This window comes from Nicotiana tomentosiformis, chromosome 1 (genome assembly GCF_000390325.3).
Source record: "Nicotiana tomentosiformis chromosome 1, ASM39032v3, whole genome shotgun sequence".
NCBI classification, from domain to species: domain Eukaryota; kingdom Viridiplantae; phylum Streptophyta; class Magnoliopsida; order Solanales; family Solanaceae; genus Nicotiana; species Nicotiana tomentosiformis.
In genome coordinates this window covers 60,775,889-60,779,737 of record NC_090812.1, presented here as the reverse complement: position 1 = coordinate 60,779,737, position 3,849 = coordinate 60,775,889, and positions in this window count along the sequence as shown.

Here is a 3,849-nt window from a genome sequence, read left to right as displayed (position 1 = left end):
GAAGGGTGTTCACCTAGAAACTTGGAGGTAAGTTAATTATACCTATTGCGAATTAAATACATAGATTATGGGTAGATTATAACATGTAAATTGTGGAAATCAAGGGTTTAGATGAAAAACCTAGGTTTTGATAAAAATAAGATTTTAACCACGAAAATGGTTATGGAATGGGATGGAAATTGTATATTTGAGTTCTTAAGGTTATGGGTGACAATTTCCTCCGAAAATTTCCGGAATCCGGGCACGTGGGCCTGGGGTGAATTTTAGGAATTTTACCAATTTGGGTTGGTTAATTACTCTAATAGATATATTATGAAATTTTGAGTATTTATTGATTAAATTATATAACATTTGGCTAGTTTCGGATTTTTCGGCACCAATTGATGCTTTAACGCGAAACTGTGATCGGAAAGTGAACTTTGAGACTAGGTAAGTCTTTTGCCTAACCTTGTAAGAGAAAATTTACCCCATAGGTGTTTTAAATAAATATTTGTTTCTAATTGTGGGGGCTATGTACGTACGAGGTGACGAGAGTCCGTGTGTAGCTACTATTATGCTATTGTCCGGCTAGTATTAGGACCCAATTCATGAACTATTTAGAATTTTGCACTATACTTGTTAAATTAAAATGCCTAAATTATATTAGAACTTGTTAGAGAAATTTTAAAAAGTAGTTAATGAAATATGTATTACCTTTGATATAAATCATTAACAATGTTTACGTAAAATGCTTATAAAATATCCTTCTCTTCTTGTGGAACGGGCCGAATGCCTCAGCAGTAGATAGATGCATCTATGGATCGTGCCGCACGTTCCTCGGCAGTGTACATATCACTTTGGATCGACACGTACGACCTCGGCATAAATCGTGCTTAATAATAACAATTACACGATGCTTTGACATTTTATTGCAACTTGTGAAGATAAACGATTTATTGGAAATTATTAAATTATGAAAGAATTATTTATTTCTGCTTGTTAAGGAAATTATTGTTATTCACATAAACCATGTTTATTTAAATATCTTTGTCATTATATTATTGATCCATAGTGAGTGTTGAAGTCGACCTCTCGTCACTACTTCTTCGAAATTAGACATGATACTTACTGGGTACACGTTGTTTACGTACTCATGCTACACTTGCTGCACTTTTGTGCAGGATCTAAGACAGGTGCATCAAGCGGCCCTACCGGTGCGCATCCCCTATATCCTGAGGCCTAGTGGTGAGCTGCCTTTTCTGAGCCGTTCTGCAACACCTAATGTCTCTCTTTGTACTTGCATTCTGTCTATTTTATGTTCAGATAGTATTTATTATTTTGTATAATCTACTAGATGCTCATACACTTGTGACACCAGGTCTTGGCACACACGCTAGTAGAATTGTGGTTTGAAAGTATTACTTTGGTTTTTATTTATTTAGACTTTTTATTCTTCTTAAATCTTGCAAGTAAGGAAAGTTTAATTACTCAAAAATTTATTAAATGAGAAAATATATGTTTAATTGACTAGTTGGCTTGCCGAGTGGTGATGTTGGGTACCATCACGACCTATAAGTGAAATTGGTTCGTGACACCTTGGTTCCTATCAAATAAGATCGAAACTTATCAAAAGAAAATACTACTGCTAGTAACTCTTTTTCTGTTGTGGCATAATTTAGTTGAGCCTCATTCATTGTTTTACTAGCAAAGCAAATGGGACGAAAGATATTATCCTTTCTCTCCTCTAAAATTCTAAGGCCCCATGAATACTTTCCTAAAAACTAAGGTTCTGTGATGCCGGGGCAGGCGTAGAGATTCGAACTCTTTTGGATTGAACAATGCGCTGGGGAGTTGAAGGAAAATATTTGGCAGAAATAGGCATTTTTGCGGCCCATTCTACGGCCGCATAATCACTTTGCGGGCCGCAGAATGGTCGCAGAGTAAGACAGATTTTCTGGATTATTTTGATGTCATTTTCGCGGCCCATTATGCGACCGCATAACCATTTCGCGGGCAGCACTCTTGTCGCAATTTCAGCCTTGGAGTTTTGCGGAGGGAGGTTCTGCGGAACATTATGCGATCGCAGAACAGGTTTGCGGGCCGCATAGTGACCGCAGACCCAGTCAGTTTCTTTCCAGTATTAGCACCCAATTTGTGCGGCCGATATGCGGACCGCATATCCATTCTACGGTCGCATATGCGACCGCAGATCCTATCTCGGGGCTTCATTTTCGGGTTTTTAAACCCGAACCTTCTTCGTTAAAACATATACCATAGCCCATTTTGAGCACATTTCTGATATTTTTAGAGTGAGAGAGAGTTCTTAGAGTGGGGGAGTAACCTTTAACCTATTATCCATCAATCCTTGCTCAATCATTGAGGATTAACAAAGTAAATCTTCATCCTAAAGGTAAGAATCTATGTCCCAGCTCTCAATTTCGAAAATTTACAAAATGGGATAATTAGAGAGATAATTATTGGGTGTGGGAGTTGTTGTCTTGCATGCATGTATTCCTGAAGTATATGGGAAGGTTGTTAGCTAAAAGTGGTAGACAATGGGTTGGGGAATGATGGAATCTTCCACAAAAGGGCCTTAAAACATTGATGCACACCTAGTGTTTGATAATATGCTCAAATGAGTTAGAATCATGACCATCTTCCTAATTTTGGTCCAACATGTTATATTTCTAAAATAGATCGAACTGCTAAGAATTCCGGAACGTTTTAGAGTTTAAAGGAAACTCAATTGAGGTATGTTGGCTAAACCCCCTTCTTCTTAGAATCGAATCCCATGGTGTTCATGTATTTGGTGTAAGTCCTTGACCATTATTGAATTGGCTATTCCTAATGTGTTTGTGTTGAAGGATGTATGTTCAATATTTATTCTAAATGCTTCATCATGTCATCTTTCCATTTGAGGATGTGTTCAAAAATGTGGAATATGTGTTAGGAATGTTAAGACTTCAAGTCAAGATCGAAATAAAGGTTGTTATGCCAAATTGTATGAAAATCCCCTATGTGCCTAAGATTCCCAAATTGCTCTTATGTGAATTTATTGTTGTTGATAATGATAATGATGTTTGAATATGAAAAATGGAACTAGAATTATGAAACACGGCCAAGTGCCAAGAATGACTTTATAATGGTGGCCATTGGTGCCAATGAATCGAAAGGATATGAAAGAAGTATGATGCGAGATGATTGACTGAAAAAGGTAATGTCTTGGGTGAGACGGCCTAGCCGATCGGGCCATGATCGAAAACCATGCCGCACATATGGTGGTGAATGTGCTAAAAATGATATTTGAAATTGTGGCTATGGTTGATGTCTCAAATGAGACGACCTAGCCGATCGAACTCCGCGTAAGAATACGGTGGTATTGTGAATTATGGTATATCGGCACTAAAGATCACCCAACCTAATAACATGGAAATTGGGTTGAAAACTTATGCGATCCTTAACTTGATGTTTTAGTATTATTTGAATCTATTATTGAATTCTTGATTGTTTCCCCTTGTATTATTATTCATTCTATTGAGATGGTGTTTAGTTTTACATACTAGTACTATTTGACAGTACTAACGTCCCTTTTGCCGGGGGCGCTGCATCTTTAAAGGGATGCAGGTGGTTCCATAGCAGGCAGTGTTAATCAGCGATAGCAGTACACCTTCCTCCTAGAAGACTTGGTGAGCCCCACCTCATTCTGGGGTCATGTATCTTTTGTACATTTTGTTATCACGTTTTGAGGTATAGCTGGGGCCTTGTTGCTGGCACTATCAATGTACTCCTTTGTATCTTTTGGAGGCTCCGTAGACACTATGTGGGTTGTGCATGGGTGCTAGAGAAGTCAAACAGATTATGTTGTGTTTT